The sequence below is a fragment of the Chroicocephalus ridibundus genome, chromosome 1 (genome assembly GCF_963924245.1).
Source record: "Chroicocephalus ridibundus chromosome 1, bChrRid1.1, whole genome shotgun sequence".
In the NCBI taxonomy this organism is placed as follows: domain Eukaryota; kingdom Metazoa; phylum Chordata; class Aves; order Charadriiformes; family Laridae; genus Chroicocephalus; species Chroicocephalus ridibundus.
Genome location: NC_086284.1, coordinates 174,343,681 through 174,367,897, shown reverse-complemented (window position 1 = coordinate 174,367,897; position 24,217 = coordinate 174,343,681).

Here is a 24,217-nt window from a genome sequence, read left to right as displayed (position 1 = left end):
AAAGGGAGTAGGGAAATCTTAGCTGTACTGGAAACACAGAAATGAAAGCGGTCTTCTGTTTTGCAAATACACTGTATTTTCTGAGAGCAATGAATAGCTCTCTGAGGAATAAAACATTTGTGAGTGTGCAAAAAGGTTTCTGGGTTTTTTTATTGCTATGACATTAACATAACTTAACAAGCTTCAAACACTGGAAGTAGGTTAACAGGATTAATGTTTAGTTTTAGGTGATTAACAGACTACTTGCAGAGCAGTCTTATTTCTGGTATGTGAGAAAAAATGAAAGTATAATGAAATCGTGCATGAAACTGAGTTTCTCCTTGAGGAATTGACTTTTCATTAACCATTTAAATAGTAAGTGATGATTAAAACACAGAGCGATTCACTCAAAATTCCCATTTATTTCATTTGATTAGATTTATACTTAGAGATTAAATTGGTTGCAGAGATCAGCGTAGTTATCCCAGTGACTGGCACCAGATAAAAATCTAAGAGTACTGGTAAGATTTTTTTGGTTCAAATTCAAAAATGACGTGACTGGGTGTTTCTTGCCAAAACTTCTGTTACAAGTACCATAAATCAGTCTTCTACCTAAAGTCTGTTCTGAGTATTTCTTGGGGTTTTCATATAATCAATACAGATTTGCACATGTGTAATGCAAATTGTGTGCAAGTAGAAAACCAAACGGGAACACTAGATGAAGTAATGCAAAAGGTATTAATTTAAATTGGGATAGAGTGGTAAAACATATATTGAAAGTAGCAAAGGAGAAAACAGCATGAAAATAATTAGCACTATTTTAAAATAGGTGATTTTTTTCCCCCTTTGCACATTTCTATGAATTTCCTCTCCTGCAGTGATTATACCACTTATTTTCTTATAGATCTCTTACAATGCATGCTGTAGCTGTATGAAAGAATTCCCACTGGTGCACTGAAACTTTTCTTTTAGTTTTGTACTTTCCTTACCAATTTAAATGAAACAGGATTGTCATTTTTCTTTCCTCACCCATTTCCTAAAATGTGGGCTTTAAAAAAGTCAGCATAATTGTTTCTAGATTATCCATAATGTCCTTGTTCTTTTTTTTTTTAATCTTTTCTACAGTGTCTTTTACATTTTAGTGTGAGATATCATCCACTTTATAAAAAAGAATTAATCTGCTAAGTAGGTCCCAGATAATTATCTCCCATTTTTTCCAAGAAGTGCATTATTAAATTATTATTAAATCACTTTCTGTGGTTTTCTAGATCTATAAATGAACCAAAGCCAAACAGAACTTCCACATATCTACTGTTGCAGCAATATGAAAAATTGGGTAAAAAAAATATTTTTTCTCCTTTGATTCCCAGATAGCTTTTTTGTGTGTGTGTGTGGTTTTTTTTGTTGGTTTGTTTGTTTGATTTTTTTAAGAGCTATGCCACTACAAAGTGAGCAGCAATGTGTGGCATTTTCATCCCAGTTTTGAGGGTATTGCTTAGTTTCCACACACAAAATTGGCTTTCAAAATAGGAAAATAGATGATTGAAACTGATTGAAATGATTAAAATAAATTATTTCTGATTGAAGCTGGTCAATCTTTTATTACATCCTTAAATTTATGTTAATCAATGGCAGAGCAGGAAAAGAGACGGTTAGGGACTTCAATAACTGGTGTGTTTTCAAATACTGATCCAGGGGAGTTCATTTTGGGCTAGTTAGGGGAGTGGTTGAAGCAAGTCTTAGAGCTGTCATTAGTTATTTCTAAGAACTTACAGAAAATGTATGGAAGTCCAGAAGACTGGAAAAGGGAAAGTATGGGATGACTGCCAAATTTTGGTGGCTCTCCTAGGTAGATGGATGTCAGATAAGATATATCTGCACTGAGTGTGAGAACAGTCAGTGTCACCTGTGTTTATCCTCCATCACAAAAAGGAAAATTTGTAGACAGTATGAAGTGTTTAGGAAGTCTAACCTTATTTTCCTTGTAGCGGTATAATACATAACTTTCTGATTTGTCCTCCTGGTTATGGACAGGAGTCCATAACCTTTTTGCAGTACCACAACTATGTATAAACATGGAACATACTGTATCTATCCTTTCTACCCCTTCGTATGTGTAAAGACGTATCCCCTCAGCTGCCTAGTAAGTAACTACAAGAACCCAGTTCTTTCAAATTTTCCTCATTGTGTTTTCTTGACTTTAAATCATCCTCTGATCACTCTGATATTCCCTGGCCTCTTGCATGAACATAGCCTTGTTGATTGAGCCATAACTTTCCTCAAGTGCTGTGTCCAGAATTTTCTGTACTGCTCCAGATGAGGCCTTTCCACTGATAACTAGAAGAAAAGGATTATGCTATATGTCATGCTGATACCAATCCAGTTGAAGCAACCCACTGTAACATTTTCCTTTTACACCATGGTATGATATACACAAGTTCAGAACAGTTCTTGTGTAACTCCCTCTCTACCCTTAAGTAAACACAGCCCTTAGGCTTAATAAAAGAACTTAGTAACTGTGTTTTGAACGCTACTTAACTATGATTTGAACACTACTTTTGTGGTCATTTCCCATTATTGCAGACTTCTTACAGTAAATCCATATTTTCATGATAGCTTCTGAACACGTCACATAGGGCAGCGTCTAAATCTTTACAGGAGTCTGGATATTTATAGGCCTCAAGGGCTATTACCTTGTCAGAGAAGGAAATCAGAGTGGTTTGATATGATTTGCTCTTTAAAATTCTTTTTGACCATTTCTTATCGCATCAATGTACCCTAGATATTTGCCTATAACACATTTATTATTTGTTTATATTGTTCTAGAAACAGAATTTAGATTTATAATTCTATAACTATTCACTCTCTGTCTTTCAAAAGTAAACATGATACAATAAGTTTTAGTCTAAGTTACACCTAATTAAACATTGAAGTTTATTGCCTACCTAGAGAGGTAGCTCTTTGCTATTATTTGGTATGAAAGTTTTTGATGTCTAAAAGTAGGCACCTTTACATGCTCATAAATGCCTTCCTTGAGTCATACGCAACCTAAATTTCAGGTCAAAACCCATCTAAATTGTGATTGCAAATGTCTGTAACAGTTGTTGCTGGAAAGCGTTTCCCTTCTTTTTGGATGTTCACTACTGTAATTGGCTCTGTCCTAGAGCTTCCACTCAGATCCTTTGAGAGGATAGCCTAGTTCTCCGTGGCTAGCTCTCTTCCCTTTCCTGGCCTCTTCTGCCTTAGTTCTTCATTTCCCAGTGTTTTCAGGCAAATCCTTTCCACTGTATGTGCACATTTCATCCTATTTGGCAGATATCTAAAACTGGTCAGGTGAAGAGTCCCTGAAAGTATCTGTCTCCTTTTCAGTATGTGTAGGACTCTTCCATAACGACATGCTCGTATGTAAACATCCACGCTGCAGAGGCCTTAAGTCAAATATGATCAACGTCCCTCTTACTTGCTGGAGAGAAATGCAGTGATGGCTGTGAACAAGGAGATGACTAAATCCAAAGAGCGCTGTTCCACAGTTTTGGAACGGCACTTGGTTTATAGCTGCAACCAGACTTCCAAGTTCTTTCATAAATGGCTAACACTAAGTCACTACGAGGAAGCAATTACCTGCCTTTCTGGGTAATTATCTGAGTATTTAAAATATTTGAAAGACAGAACAACAACAACAACAAATTTAAAATATCATATGCATTAGAAGCTGTAGAGTAGGAACACCTATGCCTCCCAAAGGTTACTCAGAGTAGCAATGAATTACTCTGAACAATATTAAAAAAAAAAAAAGAGAAGTAAGTAATCGTATTCTAAATTTTAGTCCTTTCTTTAAGAACCTTGATACTAGAAAGTATTTCTGTTTTGGGAAAGTGTATTGTCTTTTTTATTTATTATGAATATGTTACAAAATTCAAACAAATCTTTGAGTGATCTGTGACCTTCATGGAACTTGCAAGAGCTTTATAAAATCCTAAGCCACATGCAGCAGACAAATATCTATCTCTGTTTCAATGGGTTTGTGTGAGAGCTCAAGGATAGGTTAACTGAGATATTTATTTATATGATATCTGGTTTCTGGAAGAAAGTGTGTGCTAGGGCTTTCAAGAAGCTCATTCCAGTTCTCAGAAATGAGAACAACTGTGTCATCTCTGGCTTTTCTTTACCATACTGGCGATTTTAAAAATGTCATACTTTCTCTTTTATGTGTTTTGATGAATGAAATAAGTTAATAGTGATGAGATATGTAAAGTACTTTGAGCGAGCAACTATTAAACCCCCCAGAATTCTACTTTCGCTGCTGGCTTTGTGAGAAGCTGACCTTTTTGTTTTGGTTGCACTTGTGTTACATGTTGAAGACTCTCCATTTTTAATAGCTAGAGTCACCTTTGTTTTTCATCTTTTGAAGTACAATTAGAAGATCTACCTTTAATTCCTTCTCAGTTCAGAAACACCACTGAATGCTCTATAAAATTCATGATTTCTGTGCTCTTTTGTATAGTTACAATAGTTTTTAAACATTCCAGACCAGATACAGTTTTTAAAAATACGATACCAGACTGTTATTTAAAAGTACCAGACAAGATACATGAAATTCGGGGTTTTCTATGCTTTTTACTTTAGCAGAGAAAGCCCAGAAGTTTTGGGAGTGCAAGGATTGCTCTTCTCATGAATCATAGTCTCTGTAAGCCCGTATACACAGCTAGCAGGAAAATAATCAGCAATTAATGGAAATAGAGGACATATGTTGAAACTAGTCCACTTCCATGAAGATTTCAACACTTTGGTTTCTGCATTTTCCAAAATACTCTTCAGAGGCAGCTGACAGCATGCATTTATTACATGTGAGGAGTAAGGTAGAAAGACACTTTGTGGAGGTGCTTCAAAGAAGTTATAAAGGACGGATACGCAAGTGCATATGATATTCGTTTCCTGTCCCTTGTAGGTATGCCAAATAGGTTTGCACAGAGATTAAATTATCTTCAATAATTACAGCAATTTAATTGAATTTGTACATACACGTAAAATTGTTCTGCGCTATCTGTTACAATTTGAAACTATTTTAGAGACAGAAATTTCCCAAAAGCTATTAAGCCTACATAAAATATTTTGTAATAAAAATAAAAAATTGTTTCTTTATCTAGTTGTTTTAGTCAGGCTCCAGCTTAAATTGTCTATGGAGAAAAAATAATAAAAAATAAACCCCAAAAGCTCTGTTTCTGCAAAGCACTGGTTGATGAATAACTCAAATTTCTGTAACACAAACATTTTTTGAAGCAAATTACTTTTCCTCACGTAAGTGAGAAAGGGTCACAAGCACAAAGCTTTTGGATAGAGAAAACAGCATTTATCTGCTGATTCATCCAAAATAGAGAGGCTAATAAGTAGAGCCTGTATCTTGGCAGGTGAGAGCAGTTATCATTTTTTGGGATATAAACAAGGTAGGAGCATTTCAGGGAGCCTGAGGGTGTGGAAGGAAAAAGTAAGAGTGTTTGTGTATTTCCTTAGGTGAGGCTGGTGGTTTATTCTTTTGAATTTTGTTACTAGTGTTGAAGTTCAGACAGGAGCCTGTACTGATGAAGTCAATCCTGCTGCTGTGAGCACTCATTTGTATTGGGCAGCTCTAAGTAGAGGATGTTTATTTTGCTCTATTGGTCATGAATTCCCTGAAGCCACAAAGTGAGAATAATAATATTTTAAAATACTTGGGAAAAGTTTTCTGTCCTTTTTAAAACTTAGGCTGGATCTTATCCATCCAAAAGAATATGGAGATCTTGGACATACTTTTGTTCTTTACTAAAGAGAAAGCTCTCAGATTTAAATGGGACTTAATTCTTGAAGGATTTTAACAAAAATAACCATTTTTTCCTTTACTAGATTTTAGAAAGATATGTCCGTCTTGCTATGATATTGTCTGTCTTGGCGCTACTAGGCTGACAGTCAGCTGAGAACCAAGCATGCCCAATGTGCTAAGCTCATACTGGAGTTCTGGTTAAAAGTGCGTGTGTGGCTTCTATCGCTGTTCCTGCCATACATTGATTTTATGCTAACATCTAATTGGAAGCTGTAGGTTCTCCTGTGATCCCATGCACTTATCCTGGAAAAACAGCTGGCACCTTTGAACTGGAGACTTGTATTTTCTTTCTAATTTTGTATTAAATGCACCAATGAGCAATGTCAGGAATCAGGGCAGGATTTTCTGTTATTCCACTTCTAATTCACAATTGTCCATACCGTGTTAAAATCCAGGGGGAAGAGTTAAACATATTTCCTTAAATTTTTCTGCCTTATAGGAAGCATGTGGCTCATTCGCCTCATCTAAAGGCTGGGTACTGCTGGTGTTTTTAGTAATGAATTGGAGGCCTGTTAACATAGAACCATAGAATCATAGAATATGTTGTGTTGGAAGGGACCTTTAAAGGTCATCTAGTCCAACTGCCCTGCAGTAAGCAGGGACATCTTTAACTAGATCAGGTTGCTCAGAGCCTCATCAAGTCTGACCTTGAGTGTCTCCAGGGATGGGGTCTCTACCACCTCTCTGGGCAACCTGTTCACCATCTGTCTCACCTGGGCAATGTGTCTCACCACCCACATTGTAAAGAACTTCTTCCTAATGTCTAATCTAAACCTACCCTGCTCTAGTTTAAAACCATTGCCCCTTGTCCTATTGCTACATGCCCTTGCAAACAGCCCCTCCCGAGCTTTCTTGTAGGCCTCCTTTAAGTACTGGAATGCTGCTATAAGGTCTCCCCAGAGCCTTCTCTTCTCCAGGCTGAACAACCCCAACTCTCTCAGCCTGTCTTCATAGGAGAGGTGCTCCAGCCCTCTGGTCATCCTCATGGCCCTCCTCCAGACCTCCTCCAACGGGTCCATATCCTTCTTATGTTGAGGGCTCCAGAGCTGGACACAGTACTCCAGGTGGGATCTCACAAGAGCAGAGTAGAAGGGGAGAATCACCTCCTTCTATCTGCTGGCCATGGTTCTTTTGATGCAACCCAGGATGCAATTGTCCTTCTGGGCTGCGAGGAAGGAAGATCAGCTAGCTGGAGGAATGCTGATGGTGATGTGGGTGTTCCCAGCTCCAGGTTTCTTCTTGACTAACATTAGGTTAATGCATATTGCCTATACTCTGTACATTTCCTATCTTAGCTTTTTCCACCTGGAAAGTCACTGGTCATCCACACGGTTTTGTGGGTTATACTGATGTGTTGGCAGCACAATCTTGTGTTTATGTGGACAGAAATTCAGAAGGAAGCTTTAATCTTCCCTAAACATAACTGATGAGCAATAATTCTAGAATTCAAGTAATACAGAAATTTATCTTATAGAGGAATTAAGCTTTAGATTAAAAAAAAAACAACACCCCAACACCCACCCCACATCCCTGCCAAAACCACCCCAACCCTAAAACAAACTAAAAACCCACCACAAAACAACAACCAATGACAACAAAACTTTTGCTGGAAGGTACAAGCTCACTGATGCCTGCTGTATATATACAGCTAAAGAGTGGTGGTCTGGTCAAACATTTAATATCAAAAGTTGTATTTTTCTTCCTTTTCAGGAGGAGGCTTACAACCACTTGAAATCTTATGACTTTTGAGAAGACAAGCATCCCAGTTAGTAAAAATGTAACTGAATTGTTTTCTCAATAAGAAAAAGTATAGAACGTGAATCTTACAGTATGAATGACATCTAGACAAAAAATCGTGTCACTCATTTCATAAAGTACAGTAACAGAAAACTATATGCTTAGATCTAAATCTATTTCCAACCGCTTATCAGACTGCTTTGGAGACCATGAAATGGGTAAGTAAAAAATTACCATTGCTTTAAAAAAACAAAAACAAAAGAACCCCTCTATCATTGTACTTAGACAAATTTAGATATTCTGTATGAAACATTACTTAAAACTTTGAAAGTATTGTTTTTTATCTTTATTGCCTTTATTTTTGAAGGAGAAGAGAAGGATATATCCCATATCTAGATGTATAAAATAAAACTACTTTGAGCAAAAATGTTACCTTAATCTCTAGAACAGTAGTGCAGTAATATTAATTAGGCACTGTTCACGTATCCTTTTTTTTTCCTTAAAAGTTTCACTTTTCTGTATAGGAATTATATGAACAAACAATCATATTGGAAATGGCTTTGCCAGTTTTTATCATTAGCCTATTAGAAAAGATACTGCGGTACAGCTAGTGAACAGAAATATTGTAATGTAATGTAATGCATGTAGCTGTTCTCTATTGTATGTGGGGGACAAACAAGAGCATAATAATCCAAGTAAATGGTGTGAGAATAACTCACTGTTTGAAAATTGTTCATTCAGCCTTCTGCATCAGCAATATCTTCCTAGAGACTGAAATCAGTTGATGAACAGAAGAGATGACAACTGGACACTAAACATCAAGAATGCTTTTAAAATTAAAATAAATTAAACATATTCTAATCTAAAATTACAAATACAATACAACATATAAAATATGACAAAGAAAAATGCTTTATGCAAATGTATGTTACATTAAAATACTTTGGCAAATAGCAAACCTATTATCTTTTTTTCTCTATATTTTTTTCCTCCCTAAAGTACTACACTGATGCTAACTTTTCTATAGAAGATGCAAATCGAGTTGCACAACTATCTCGTTTATCATGTTTCTAAAAATGTGAGGTGTAAGAGAAGGAGAAAATAAAGACTGAATTCTCTCTAAAATCCTAGGACAGAGTTAGGCAGTAAATTATCGCATCAAATATGATCAGCACCACCTTTGGCCAGGGATTTTAACAGATATGATTCTAGACACTGGTTCCGTCATTCTCAGTGCTATTTGTCTGAGGTAGCTTCTGAGGATGTGGGTTTTAAGAGATCTTTCCCATGGAACTGACAAGTCTGTTTGGCTTGTGATAGAACTTGGGCCTTCACTTAAAGAATTCAAAATATATTTTCTTATCTTTTACTAAATCTTAAATTTAGGTGGAAAGGCAGTTCTCAGAACCACTTATAAAGAGAGGATGAAATGCCTCTACAGGGTGTTTTTGTGCATGTGTCTATTTCCTCTATGGAGTTTTCTGCAGCACTTTTTTTTCCTATATGTCCTCAAATTTCAATTTCGGTGTCTATCAGCTTTCTAGATCTTTCTGTAAGTGTGATATGTATTTTTCTTTCACTATCCCTTTCAAATAACTTCGTAAGAAAATTGGAGAGAGGCATCATATGTTAGAGTAGTCCAACTGGAGGTGAGACTTGATGAGCAGAAAGCCTTTATATGGCTAAATCTGTTCCAGGTCAGGACTCTAGAAAATTTAATTAGTGGCCAGTAGCAACTTCAAATCATAAAAGCAGAATCCTTTTCTGTATCATCATATTTTCTTTCTCACACATAGTGTCCTACTCTGGAAATTAGTGGAAAGTAAGTAAACAAATGGAGGTAGAGTGGAATGAGAATAACCTCTCGGTAGCCATGTTATCCTTCTGTGAGGCATCCCAACCTGGAGCCTCAGGGCAGCTGGGGCTAAGCAAGTCCTTGTCAACTGAATCCTCTGGTGGTACAGTTTAGTCAAATCTTACTGGGGAAAAAAGAAATGAACAGATATGGGAGGCAGAGTCTAAAAAAACCTTAATATCAAAGAAGATCAATGAAGTCAATATAGTTTGTCTCTTGGGAGCCGATACCTAATCTTCTGTATAAAAGTTTTGATGACCTCTCTAATGTCCTAATACACAAATAATTTTGCTCTTTTAAGATCCATACTCGAGACAATGTGGAGCACTACCTTTATTTTTTTCTTACAGAAAACAAATTATGAAATAGCAATGCTAAAACTGGATCAGTTTCACTATCTATCTTTCCTTTTGCTGCACTGTCTGAAATTTACTTGCCTACAACATCAACTTATAGACCATATGGCATCTGACAAGGATCCTTCTGAGACTTGTGTTCAGGTATCAAATGCTCCATTGTTCCTGAAGACCTAAGAAATATGCAGTGCTTCTAGATTAGGACAGTTAAATTCAAGAAGTTTCATAAAGCAACCCTAGGAACTAGTTTCTGCTTCCCAGTATTACCAAGTGAGACACCATGATAAGCTCAGTTCTCATATGCATTCAATATTTTATAACCACAAACAATTTGTAGCCAAGGCTGGCTAATTTATGCCTTTTTTTTCTTTTTTTTTTTTTTCCTAAAGTGTAAGCATTGGTTCCTGGTTATGAATCAGGGCCTGGAGAATAAATCTTATAAATCTTATGAAGAGTGATTGAAGGAGCTGGGACTGTTTAGTTTCAGGAAGAGAAGGCTGAGGGGATACCTCATCGCTCTCTACAACTAGAAAGGACATTGTAGAGAGGTTGGTGCCGGTCTCTTCTCACAGGTAATTATCGATAGAACAAGAGGGAATGGCTTGAAGGTGCAACAGGGTAGGTTTAGGCTGGACATTAGTAAAAAATTCTTCACAGAAAGAGTGGTCAGACACTGCAATAGGCTGCCCAGGGAGGTGGTGGAGTCACCATCCTTGAATGTGTTTAAGAGTCGTTTAGATGTGGTATTGGGGGATATGGTGTAGGGGAGAACTTTGTAGAGTGGGGTGGATGGTTGGACTTGATGATCCCAAGGGTCTTTTCCAACCTGAATGATTCTATGATTCTATGATTCTATGAAAGTAATGGGTGAAAGAACAGAGAATAAAAAAAAATAAATCTCATGTCTGTTGTTTCATTTGAATGTTTAACTGCTGCATATTGCATGGCATTTTATTTTTCGTGTAGAGGAGTTGTAAAAACTTATATGAATTCAGACACTGATTGTGTAGATGTTTCATTAAATTACTTAGTTAAACCCATCATTTGCTAGCTGATTCAATTACATGGAGTGACTGTGCTTCTCTTGGAAAGACCTTCCGTGTTTAGGACAGCTTTCAAGGAAGCTGAACACAATGCTATGCATTTTCTGTGATGCCGTTAAGTAACAATCACAAGACTTTACATAACAGGCAGATGCAGCCAGCACTAGTCAAGGGACATTTACAAGAAAAAGTAAATCTTGCTTAATATTCTGAAGACAAAAAAGGAATTTACTTCCAGGAGATGATCTTCCAGGAGACTGTGGCTTAGAGATACCTCAAAACCTCAATACGTTCAAAGGGAGCCAGGATAAATTCAAGGAAGAAAATTTCACTGAGAACTACCAAATGCATAGAAAGCTGCAGATAACCATGAGCTCTGAGCTGATAATGATCACAGGTCACTGACAGAAGTATCAGTTGTCTATGCTCTGTGCTGATACTTTTTCTTAGACATCTCCTTTGTTCACAGTTGAAAACAAAATACTTCGGCTATCAGGATGGTTGTTTATCTCAGGGTGGCTTTCCTATTTCTTATGACTTTAATACTCATTTGTGTTAAGCACTTATCTTTAGGTAGCTCTAGAAACTCGGTGAGACACTTCAGATCTCATTCTGTATGAGACCTGATCCCAGGGACTAAAATCAGATTTTAATTTTTGGGAGCCAGGTAACAATTTTTTCTTCATTCTAATTAAACTATGTCTGAATGTATCTGACATATAACTGAATACTAATATTTCAATAAAGCTATAAATACGGAACTGGAGCAATGAGGTCATTGGTAATAAAATAATATCATTATAGATAGTGTTTCACTAATATTCTAATTATCCTTACCTTTGAAAAATCCACTGTTCAAATTTGAAGGAAGTAAAAGCAATCTTTTTTCTTTTAGTTAAAGTTCAAACTCATGTTTGGACGAAATACTTTTTTTGGGCATATATTATCTCAGTAACGTTTTTCTTTTTAAAAGTGAAGAGGCAGGTATTCAGTCTTTTGTTCAACTTCCTACTCTATCCAGTTTAACTGACTTTATCTAATGTACTAGACGATGCATAACAGAAAAAACGTGACTTGTAATTAGGAGTGTTCTTAAAGCTGTTATTTACCATTATCTATAATTCAGAGGTATTATCAGTTGATAGTTCGAAAATGGGGCTTTGTTGCTATGTCATGTATCACTGTTTATAGCCTAAGTTTACAGCTGTGACTGGCTTGCTATAGAAATCAGAACAAAATATAGTCATTGATTCCCCTGAGGTCACAGAATGTGTTCACTAATAAGTATTTTCAACATACAACCTAAAGCGCTGCAAAGAGGAAAATAAAATATATCCTTGCCTACAGCTAAACCTTTGCTCCCATAGTGAGCTCTGGGTACAGCCCAAACGCTGTGTACGTTAGTACATATGTCTCTTTGGAAACATTGGCCTTTGGACAGGCTACAGTTTGTGCCTGGTCCTTGGCTTGTGTTGAACTCTGCGAAATTCCATGTGACTTTGCATGTGTGTGCAAATTTGTCTCTTCTGGAATTCTGCTTTTACCTGTTTCCTGCTTGTAACAGATCAAAGCCAGATTTCTCTTCCTTATACTGGGTTTGCAAAACTGCTCATTTTAACATTTAGCATATTTTTTAAAAGCTCCAAAATAAAATAATGTTAAATATGCTTCAATTCAAACCATGTGGCAAATAGATGAACCCTTAATGCTGAAATGGTAATTGAGAGCCCTTGCTTAAAAGATATATTTATTCTCAACAATGTGCTGAGCCTTTTCTAACTATTGCAGTAAGTGGTCTCCTCCATAGAAGAATCACAGCCAGACAACGTCTATTTTAATTTTCACGTATAGAACTCAGATAAATGAATCCATTATAATTAAATTCTGTATGTTATAGTAATATTATTTTAGTACTATTCTTCAGGCTTTATTAGTTTTCCTGTGTACACTTTTGGATCTGTGGTTGCTCCCAACTGTCATGGAAATAAACTTCCTTCATCTTCAGAAAGCAAACAAAAGGGATTTTTGAGAGAACTTGGAAATCGCCTTATGCTGCTATTTCAAAAGCTGCCTGAGGAGTTTAGAGAAATATCACTTTCATTTCAAATGGCTTTTAAGACTAGTACAAAATGTCAGATGAACAAACTCTGACATATATCTTCATGCAGTACTTACACATCCAAAAGTGCTAGTTTTCCCACTACTACTAATCTAGTTTTAAATGTATAGTAATATACTTGAATTTGTGAGGGAAAACTCCATTTGTTTTTTTACCTCACTCTATACCTAAGACAGACTTGGCAAATCACTCTAAATGTGTTGTATATTTGCTACTTCCCATCTGACACTGTACCCTTTAAAAATCATTCATATGTTTTAATTCTATGTTAAGAATACTGCAACAACTATAATTCTTTCTTTTTAAGCTTTTTGACTAGATTGAAGATTCACTATAACTAACACTACTTTTCAGAAAAGTCTATCAGATCTGAAGTTTAGCATGAGAAACAAGCATTGCATGATGCTTGTTTATATCAGTTACTCTCAGTACATTCATTAGTTTTGAAGACACTTTTAAAGTGTAATGAGAGTCTTGCTTGAGTGAAGTCCAGAGGTTCTTAGTCATGTTAAAAAACAAAAATTATTAATTAGATAAATAAGATAAAAAATGATTAATTTGATTTATCGGGTTAACTAATGCCTCTCACTTGTGCAATATTTTCCTACTTCAGTTACAGAGACATGGAAACTCAATTCAGAAAGCAAATTCTTTGACATTTTCCCGGTCAGCATTCGCTAGTCTGCTCAAGCCTCTGATCCTTCTTTCTGATAGTAAGTTATCCTGTGTTAGACCTGTTATCATACAATGATGAAGTATCATTTGGCATAAACCATAAGGGAAGTGTCCGCGGGCAATTAATAAAATTATATTTGCTTTCTGTGATTCCATTGTGACTTTGTATAATAGGCCTTCTTGACCTTCACCAGGCACTCCTTACTAATCTAAGCGATCAGCGCATCTTTATTCTCAATGATGAGTCAGATTCTACCCTTACACCTTTAAAATCTAACTAATTTTAACCTCATATGCAAGCCATACACACCCACCGTGTTCGGCAAGCTCACACTTGTTCTTAGTTTGCATGCGCTTATTTTTGAACATGTTGTCCTTCTGTTATCATCCTCATAGTGCCTGGGAGATCTTGCTCAGAAGTAAAATCTGAGTGACCACAGGTGATGGTTCTTTCTAGTTCATATAATGGCATTTAGTGAGAAAAAATTAATATCTCTCTTTGCCTGAAAGCAGTGGAGTTAGGTCCATGTTGAGAAAATGGAGGGAAGAGGCTGTGGGTATTACAAAATCCCATAGAGCCATCTCCTTACCTATTGCTTAAAAAGTCCTTCTAAGTTGACTTTGGAGATTCATGAAAGGAAACGAGTGGGACGGAAACCATGATCTCCCACTGCTCAGACGTAAAAGTTAATATCTTCTCACAGCACAGTAAGCCCAGTTTCCACTGACTTATACTCTGTACTGTTTATAGCCATGAAGAATTATGTGAATACCCTGAGTAGGTGGCATTTTCTGCTGTTGACTAAACAGGGCAAAGGAGATTGTTTTCTTTGACTCTTTTTGCAGATAGTGATCATTCCAGTCCAATGTAGCATATGAATTCTGGCATGATCATACTGCCTGAGGTGTTTGTTGGTCTTGACTATAATATGCAAAACAATTTGTGATGGTCATGCTGGCACCGAGGAAGAGCTTGTGAAAGAGGCCTAGGGGAATTCAGTAACCATCTCTCTGAGTGAAGGGGAGGACTGAAACTTTTTCTGCTGCTTAAAGTAGCAATAAATTCAGAGAAGACAGAATGATGTCGGGGGTTGTAACAATAATAAATCTCTATTTTCTTACAGTCAGGATTAAAGTTTTATTTGAAAAGACTTGCCCACTTCTGGAACAAAGTTGTTACCATTCTTGAATACTTGAAAGCAACACAATTAGAACCACAAATCTGACATAATTTCATTCTTTGACTATTATCAGGAAAGTAATCAGGCCCTATTTAAATAACTTGTGCAAGTCTGAGCTCCTGCAAGACAAGTAATCATTTGCATACTTATTAATTCTGACATTTTTCTAAGTTTTTTTCTCCCCTCTTCCCTTGGTTAGCTCTAATAGTTTAGTGAAATATGTAACTACTATTTAGATATCTGAAACAAAGATCACTCTTGAAAAGCAAAAATATTATCATTTTTATACCATACTTTATAAATCCTACTTCATCTCTGTTTCTCTAGAAGATGAATGGGAATTTTCAAAAAGGAAATAAGTGGATCGCATTGCAATATGATAAAGAAAATTTGTTTGAAGTAAACTTGAGTATGGGGTAAAGTTTTTAAGGCTTAAAATTTATTTTCCTGATGCATGTGAGACTTGTAACCTGTTTTATTAAAAGAACAAAATAATCACTGAAGTTTAGTAAATATTATTCCCTCCTCAGGGATTGCCTCTTACTATTTCTGTTACCTTTGTCACAATTCAGGTCTTTTGATGCAACTGAAATATAAAGAGGAGACAGCATAAATGTGTTTGTCAGTTATTGGATCTTGAACTCTAAAGAATACTTGACCAATGCAGGATGTTAGCTGCAGCTATACAGCAGTCTAAACTTGTTTTCTAACTAGCAGCCTAGCTCAATTTTGCTGCTTATTGGAGAAGATAGGCAAATATTGAGGCTGTCACCCTCCATAAGAATTCTTAAAATGAAACAAAACCAGAAATAAAGTGGTTTACATATACCTTGACTGAACACTGCCCTTCGCCCCCCACCCCCCCAATTTAATATTTAGGAGTCATTCTGTGGTTGCGAAGCCCAATATATGGACTTATTATTGACATTGATGGTTTTATTGCAGTATTATACTTTTTTATGTATTTTATTTCTGAGTAGCTTGTTTCAGAAAAGCACTATTTTTTATTCGAGGCCACTCATGACCATATTTTCTATTTAACATTATTCTCTTTGTGCTAACAATAGGAGTGAGAGAAAAACTGTGTACACTAAAGAAAGCAAGCACAGTAATTTGAGAGAAGGGATTGGGATGAAGTGAGATAGATGGTCCAAGAAGCTCACTTACTCAGTAATTTTCTGCTGATCAAGCAGATGATAGACACATAGTACTATAGGACCGCAATCTTGATCCGTGGTTAACTGTAATGCAAGCAGCAGTAACAGCAATCATATAGCAATCTAACAGGCAATACTTACATGGCATGGCATTGTATTTGCTAGCATACATGATTTAAGAATCACACATGGAAGAAAGGGAATTCTCCTAATGTTATTCCCTTAACATTAGCTGATAACATACTCGTGTCAGTGCTGATGCAAATTCAATTCTAATTAGATTTTGTGTTAGAGATAATTAAAGTTCACAGCTTGTAAGTATAGATGGGAACATTGTGAGGATACAGTCTGGTCTTCTATATAACGTAGGCTATAGAGTTTTTTCACCAATTACTGTTTTGAATCAGTGAACATCTTCTGAAGAACACATCATTTCAAATAAAATATTTATAACACTGGAGAACCTATCACAGATCATAATAAATTGTTTTAAAGCTAAATTTTTCTCAGTGTTAAAAATTAATTTCTTAGTTCATGTTTGAATTTGTCTGGCTTCAGTTTTCTGTTGTTGGATGCTATATTATCATATGCTACAAAGGCGGCACAATTTCTGCAAGAGTCTAAGTGAATAGTAGTGAAAAATATAGTTTTATGAGTTCACTTACAGGCCTATATATGTGACATCATGATATCATGAATTTTTTTCAGCATTTGTTTTACTCCATAAAACGTGAGCTACATATATAAACACACACAATAGCTCTTCTTTCAGATTACATACAGACTTCAGAAACAAAAATTGCTTTGTAAATTATTTTTACCTCAAAGTACAAAGTTTTCAGCTAGTCCTTAGGGTAAGATGCCACAAAGCAATAAAGCTTTCATGAACACATTACCTTTTCATAAGCATCTTAACACGAGGCTTTATGTCAAGAGTGGAAAGTACTGTACCCAAAATAATTCAAAAACTCTTCTGTGAAGTTTCCATATGCTGCATTTTCCTAAGGTACTCCCAAATGAAATCCTGTTTCCCAACAATACTGGATTTTAGGAAAGTTTGAATCTGAGAATGGTGCTGTCACTTTGAGAATAGCACTTACCTATTTTGTAACTAGTTTAATTTTTACTAAATTTTCCAAGAGATGCCATGTCTCTCAAGATTACTTCACTTCTAATTTATCTTGCCGAACAGATCCAGATGTACTAATGTGGTTATATTTAGGCACAGATAATTTGTGCTTTACTTTAATACTGTTTACTAGATCAAATTTAGCACTACTGTAGTTTCTTAAAACTGTTTTGTTTATACCAGACTTTTATTTGAAGTATGAAGTATTTTATGACAGTTCTTTAATAAAAATTAAAACAAAAAGTTCAGATAAGAAAAGGTTCAGGTTTGCGGCTAGAATTCACATGATTTTAATAGTAATTGTCATTAATGGATCACTACTTCCATTAGTAGCGAGAATTCAAAACTTTCAGAAAAAGTGTAAAACACATTTAAAAAAGATAGTCGTGACTATTAAGACCTCAGGAATTCAAGTATTAACTCAAATTCTTCATGGACATCCTAAACGTTTGTTCAGATCCCAGAACACTGAAGTTAATTAGAGTTTTGACAGCAATTTTAATAGATATAAGAGAAGGCTCTTTGTCTGTCACTTCATGACTCACCTCAAAAGATATCAAAACTATTATAAACATAAAACTATTACTGTTGAATAAGAAAAACTATGAAGCTATAGAAAGAGGAAAGATCTAAGTCCTTGTATTGACACATGAGCTCACACTACCCAAGAAGCAGATACTGATACATACCACCAAAGACAGTAAAAGCAGAACAATCATCTCCAAATTGGAAAAACAAAGAAAGTCACTGTTAATCTGATATGGAGAAAATATTACCTTGTAACTCAAAACCTAGTGACTGAATAAATCAAAATGTATGAGGAAGACACACTAGACAGGCAGCTGAGAGGTTTCTCAATGCCACCAAAAGCATCAGTTTGCCTAATCCAGTATCTCTTCTCTAGCTATAGTCAGCCTCCAAAGCTATAGTCAGCCTCCAATGGCTGAGAGGATGGTGGGAAAGGGAGCAACCAGAAGGCTCTGATGCATGGAATTAATTACCAAAAGAATAAACAAATCAAATTAAACAGTGAATAAGTTTCCTTCTTAACCATCTGCTGCTTTCATTCTTAAACAGCAAATGAATTCATGAATTAAATACTTAGCAAAAAAACCAGCCTGCAGACGCAACAGTGAATATTGCTGGTACACCCGTGTAATTGCTGCAGGGTGGGATATGTCACGCATTGTTTTATATCTTGTTTTATTTATGGCTTTTCCCTTTACTTAAAAAACAGTAAAGAAGAAAAAGAGGCAACTGTAATTTTCAGATATCAGGTATACGACTTCTTAAAAAAAATAAAGGAACAAAATATTCCAACTGCTTCACATATTGTGAGATTAGCAACACACATGCTCAGCGCTGATGTTTAAAACTGAAGGCCTCCAGATATTGGTATTAAGAAAATCTGTGTGCCGGCTACTGTATCCCATTTCATAGTAATCATAGGCAATATTTTATTTCAGTGATTTTTTCCCCATTTTTTTGCAACATTGTAAATGTTACGGAAACTTGAAGTCAGTGAAGTTAAAATTAATGTGGATTCAGAAGCTGAAAAGCCAAGCAGAACCCAAAAGAAATTTTTTGTCATATATAGGTCCTCCTTATTGTTTGGTAACTAAAGGACTTTCTGGCTAGCACAGGCTTTGTCTTCTTTTCGTTTTGGATCATCTTCCAGTACTCAGGGTAAAGGTTCTGTTCAGCTCCTGTCCTATTCTGAAACTTTCCAAAGATTACTAAAGATCTACTCTCCTGGTTTCTATGGAAACTGTAAGAAATGACAAAAAGATGCTGCAACAGTCATTCTTCAAAGAAAAATTGGAAAAAAGAAAAAAGCCTCAAATTTGCTTGTTGAGGTTGAAGCTGAATATCATTCAAAAAACTCCAGTGAATATTATAGACCATTCTTTCAATTCACTGGTTTTACAAGACGTTATCTAACTCTCCTTCCCACCAATTACTGCTCCCCCTTTTATTTCTGAAATTTGAAAATGAAAATATCGAATTCAACACCATGACATCAGATTCGTCATAAAATTTTCTTTAAAATATTCACTCAAAATTTACTTTCTCTGTTTGCTACATTTCATGGCTAATATATAGTCATTAGTATATCAGCAACACCTAAATATGGACTAAAAATGTTGACAATAGCATAGCCCTACATCCATAACATTACGGCAGAGTTTTCTCAGTTCTAAGAAACATCTAAGGAAATAATCACAGAATTCTACAAGTTGACCCTGAATTCCCCATCATAAACATGGGAAACATTTTCGCTAAATTGGAAAGAAGCTTCTTATCTTCCACTGTCCTCTTTAGCAGAAGGATTACATTTTCAGATCCTATTTGCTTCTCAGACTGACTCACATCTTCATTCCAAGACTGTGCTTTATCATATTTTCATGACATTCTTTTTTTGTCATTATTTAAATAAAATAGAAAATTGCACTGTGAGTCTTGGTGTGATGATTATTCTTTTGTGAAGAAATATTAGCACCATTTAGTTCCCTCCCAAATATTAAAATTTGCTTTTAAAGTAAGAACAATTAAAGGAAAAATTTGCATTTCCAACTTCATTGCCCGAATTTTGGTTTTGATACAGTGGAGAACTGGATCCGATGGAGTAAGGAAAACAAGATGACATCAGAAGGCATGACATCAACATACTGTAATGCTAATGGCTGTAACAAGTTATAGAACAGGTATTGAACAGTGAAGAGTACAATACAGAGCTTGTTTTGAATTCTACGGCAGTGGAGTAGTCATTTCTTGATTAATTTCTGTTACAATGAAATTTATCTCACCAATACCTCTTACCTTCTAAAGTGTTTTTGCAAAAGAGACAATATTAAGATAACATAAACTAAAAGAAAGAAAATATTGGGAAAAGGAAAAAAATATAAGCTACTGTAGAGATATTTTTTTTTTCCTGTCGTAGAAATATGCATACATTATGTACACAGTTTGCATATAGGCCATACTAATAAATATGGGAGCATACATTGTCTCTGTTGCTTGGAAATTTTTGTTATACTATGTAGGAGAGTTTTCAGCCATGAAAGCAAAACATTCTAATCAGATTTTTATCAATATGCTTCAGCACCATAGTCTTTCCACTGAGACTGACTATTTTAGGAAATTGAAGAAAGGCATAAAAGTTAATTTATTTTTCACGGGTACAATAAAACTAACGTTGAAGAGGGTGAGTTTGATACACCATAGAGAAGGTCACAGTATTTCTCTTCTGCCTCTCCTCACCATTTCCTCATTGGGAAATATAACCATTCTGACATTTAACATAGCACCTGGCTCAAAGCAATTCAGCTTTAACGGCATTGCAGAAGAATACCAGTGTGAGTTTAACAATTATTTACCTTGAATAACTAGATACTTGGAATCAGTATCAAGTTGGCATTGGCTTGTTTAGAAATATAAATTCCAATCATTCCATTCATGTTATTGCTATTTTCACTCCCATAAGCTTTCACTGAAAAAAAGAATTTTCATTGAAAATATGAAAACAGCTTTCATGCTGTTTTCGTTTCCATTATTGACCAAATGGGTGAGTTGGCCTAATGTGTTGGTTTGCTTTGCTATATTAATCGTTAAATTTCTTTTGCAAATATTAATCAAATGCTTGTGTGTTAAGATCAGTATGAATTAGCTTGCGACTTCAGTAGGAATAAGAGTTGGCCCTACCAGAGAAATAAGATTTTCACTCTTAAGAACCAAGTACATACTCTGCTTTTCAAGTAGCAGCAGTTTTTTCCCCTTATATCAGACAGTGAATAGTCTCTTGATGTAAATTTGTTTGCAATGCCAGGTCAGAGCCAAGAAATTTGAGTGGAGAGGGTTTTATTACAAAGGTAGCTATTGAAGTGAGATTCCACTTGACTAAATCTTGGTCATTCTGGGCAAGCTTTTGAAATTTAGGTGGGAGTTTGACGTTTTAGAGTAAATCGAGCTCTATAAGAAACAAGAAGACTTACTTGTTTTGAGAAAAACAACATTGGGATGAGACATGAGAGGTCATATTACCATGTTAGAGAGTGTTTTATGCATTAGTTTTAAAGAGCATGTAAGTCTCTTAGCGGCACATGCTTTATGGCAAATATCCCCTTTCACAGATTTTCCACATCTGATGTCTTCAGAGCACCTTAACAAATGAAGCACAAGGAAGTTCTGGGGAGAAGAAAACTAATACATAATCTATTTCTTTTTTCTGTAAGTGTCAAAGTATTGAATTTATTAGAGAATAATTATTTGAAAAGAGAATTCTGTGTCTCTGCACCAACTTCACTAGCTTTTAAAATCTTGAACCTGACCTAACCTCCTAATTTTCAGGCTGTGTGAATTTTTTTTCACTGGAGGAGAAAAGCAGATAGCATTCTGGATTGTATTGGATGGTTGTGACAAGGTTTTAGTGGGGGAAGAGGGAGATACAGGCTTCTGTGAGAAGGTGATAGAAGCTTCCCCCGTGTTCAATAGAGCCAATGCCAGCCGGCTTCAAGATGGATCCACCGCTGGCCAAGGCTTAGGTAGTGCTTCTGTGGTACTTATTTAAGATGGGGAAAAAACTGCTGGGCAACAGCAGCTGGAGGAGAGGAGTGAGAATATGTGAGAGCAACAACTTGGTGCAGACACCAAGGTCAGTGAAGAAGGGAGAGGAGATACTCCAGGTGCCGGAGCACAGATTCCCCTGCAGCCCTTGGTGAAGATCATCGTGGCATAGGCTGTCCACCTGCAGCCCATGAAGGATCCCACACCAGTGCAGGTGGATGCACCTGAAGGAGGCTGTGACCCCATGGAGCCCTGGCAGGACCTGTGGAGAGAGGAACCCACACTGGAACGAGTTTACTGGCAGCACTTTGACCCCATGGGGGACCCACGTTGGAACAGTATGTTCATGAAGGACTGCACCTGTGGAAAGGACCCACGCTGGAGAAATTCGTGGAGGACTGTCTCCTGTGGAGAGTCCCTGCTCCCTGCTGCGATGCTGGAGCAGGGAAAGAGCATGAGGAGGAAGGAGCAGCAGAGACAATGTGAACTGACTGCCACCCCTATTCCCCATTCCCCTGCGCTGCTCGGGGTGAAGAGGTAGAGAAAATCGGGAGTGAAGCTGACCCCACGAAGAAGGGAGAGGTGAGGGTAAGGTGGTTTAAGATTTGGTTTTATTTCTCATTACACAGGGTCAACCCACCACAAGGATCGAATGCAGAAGTGGTTGGAAGAAAATGTATGAACCTAAGAGAAGATGAATGTTACTTCTTCCTGGTAATTTGGGTCAATGAACAAAATGAAAAATGTGTAATTCCATTATATTACTGCTGTCTGAGTAGACATAGTTATTTTATAGCCATTCCTTTAGAACATTTCCTTCTGAGAAACATATAAATTCCATTTCAATTATTACCCTAAATGTACATTCAAACATTTGTAAATAATTATTATCAATCCGTATTAAGATATATACAATGAGCACTAAACCACTATAAAATGTGAACCTTTCTGTCCCCTCTTAGTTATAGTTCTACGACTACATGGCATACGTCTGTAGGGAATATATTTTCAAAGACCATAATTCCATTTTCTTTACTCCTGATTGTTTAAGCATTATTTATGGGCAAAATATTTGTAACTCCCGATTTACTTTCAGATATTTTAAGAGACAGAAGTTTTCTCATTTCAGCTGACTTTGAAATGTTATTAAAGTGAAAAAAATCAATGGCAAAATATGTTGCATACAAGTGGTGGATGGCGTTGTGATACTTCTTAGAAAGAACCGATGTTTTCTTCTAAGAAAACATTGTATTTGAACTTGTTAATTCACCCAGACAAAGCTGCTCAGAGAAACAATATGACTGAAAAGCTTTCCATTGTTGAACAAACCTATAAAAATTACTGCCTGCCAAACTGCTCCCTGTTTCAAATATCAGTATACTGGTCCCTGTGTACTGTTCACCCCTTAGCAATTGCTGCTTCATTCACCCACATCTCTAAAGCACTAGAAATAGCTACGCTTGTTTACACTGTAATTGCCTTCTAATTAATGAACAGCTTTCTCTCATTATGTGTTAATTACATTATGATAAATTCTATGCTCACAATATACAGAGAATGCGTAGATAAAAGATGATGTTTTATTAACATTAAAAAAAGAAAACAGATAGACATGCTACTATTTCTTTCCATGCACCTTTAAGTTCTCTGATGAGCCACGCATGGATTTACTCGAGGAGTCTAGCCTTTTAGATCTTATGGCTTATATTTTGTCTTTAACTGTTGTATTTGTGCTTTTTATTTTTTGAAGATAATTTTATATACTTACATGTTTTCCAGTCAAGGTAATTAAATAAATTATAACGTAAAAATGTGGAAAAGTGAAAATATGAGCTAATTTACAAAGTTGCATGGAAGACCTGGTGAACAAGTAATATACAAATAGAGAAGTGGTAAATTTATATAGACAAGTAACAAAGGACACAGTCAGAAAGGAGATACCCAAATTAGGGTGCTAACTTTGTTCTTTGCAGATCAAAATTCTATTCCATGTTTCTTTCTGAGTGACTGGGGTTTAAAAGAGAGAAAAATAGCCATAGCTCTCAGTGAAGTGAACTCACAGCACAGGTTATAAGCAAAATAAGCTTCATTCCACTTAAAAGACCAAGACAATATATGTTTTCCATGAGGTCTTTTTACTTTAATGAAATATAACTGTGAAAAATCCATGGAAAACTATACTTTTGCAGACTAAATATTAATTCAGGAGCTATGCATTAACAAACTCTGCAGAAGACCCCAAGTACAAACGAGTAGCAGAAAAGCTAGACACAGCCGAATACTTACTCACAATCTTAAATCTACTGCCAGCAAATGTATTTCAGCATTATAAACGGAAAAGTATTATCACTGAGAAAACAAATACTGCTCAGAGTTCAGTTATGTGCTATTTTTAGTAGCCAGTTCGTATGTTCATAAGGACTCATCAAGCACTCGCTTGCCATTAAGCTGTGTAACACTTCAGGACTGAATCAACAGCAGTGTTGCAACACACAAGCAGGCCTTCATTTTCAAATTCCTATTTTAATACCTCTCTGAGATCACCTTATTTGCCTTGTTTGTGATC